Source organism: Gavialis gangeticus, unplaced genomic scaffold (assembly GCF_001723915.1).
Source record: "Gavialis gangeticus isolate Ggan-Ray unplaced genomic scaffold, GavGan_comp1, whole genome shotgun sequence".
In the NCBI taxonomy this organism is placed as follows: Eukaryota; Metazoa; Chordata; order Crocodylia; family Gavialidae; genus Gavialis; species Gavialis gangeticus.
This window is the reverse complement of record NW_017728994.1, coordinates 45,990,417-45,991,449: the sequence shown is the minus strand read 5'-3', so window position 1 is coordinate 45,991,449 and position 1,033 is coordinate 45,990,417.

Below are 1,033 nucleotides of genomic sequence, written 5' to 3'. Positions count from 1 at the left end.
CCCCCCTTGCAGCGCAGTGTATACTCACACGTATGCATACACACCTGTGCATACACAAGTGCCCATACATGCGCACACACGCCTAGGGGCACATGCGAGAAGGGCAACTACTGTAGTGCCTCGCATACAACACGCTTGCGATACGCCCGGCACTGCAATTTTGGCAGGAAAACGCTTCTCCCGAGCTGTAAGTCACCAAGCAGCCGCCCCCGCAACAAGGGAGCCGGGATCTGGCTGCTCAGAGGCCTCAGCAGCAGTAGCTGCTCTTACCGTATTTCCCCGAATAGAACGCACAGCTGCCCCTTTCCCAGTCCACCAGAGCTCCTTGTTCAGCACCAGAAGACAGCACCTGCCAGTGCTGGGGTGGCTTTCGCCAGTCTCCCACAACCTGCCTGGCATCGGGGAGGGTTAAAGACCCCGGGGAGCTCAGAAGGCAGCAGCCCCCTCCCCCCACTTCCCCCTGCTCACATTGGGGACCCCAGCAGAAAGGAGCCCAGCCTGCATCTCCCCAGGCAGCTGCCGACAGCTGGACACCCAGGTTGGCTCAGCTCCAACCCAGCCACTTCCCCTAATGAATCCACCCTAATGAGAGGAGACAGCTGGGTGGGGCTGGGAGCCACTCAGCCAGCGGGTCTTCTCCTCCTGCCTGCCACAGCCACTCACTTCCCTCGCAAAGCCTCTCTGCAGCCTCCTCCCCAAGCCCCCAAAGGGGGCATCCTGGAGGAGCCCTGGGCTGGATGGGGACCAGGGCCTGGGGCTGCGAGGGGCTGGAGGCTGCAGCCCAACCACAGCCAGGCCTCCAGGCCAGGGTCTCTGGAGGCCAGGGGGGTCCTATCAGCACCCCCCATAGCAAAGTCCTGGAGCCTGTGATATGTGCACGAGTGCAGCCATGGGAGGGACCAGCACAGGGCCCCCAGACGCCCCAAGACGGAGCCGGACACCTAGAGACAGCAAGCATCAGCCTCAAACCTCCCGGACACTGTCAGCCCCAGGCCCCCCCTGCTGCACTGAACCCCCATTGTTTGGAGCAAGC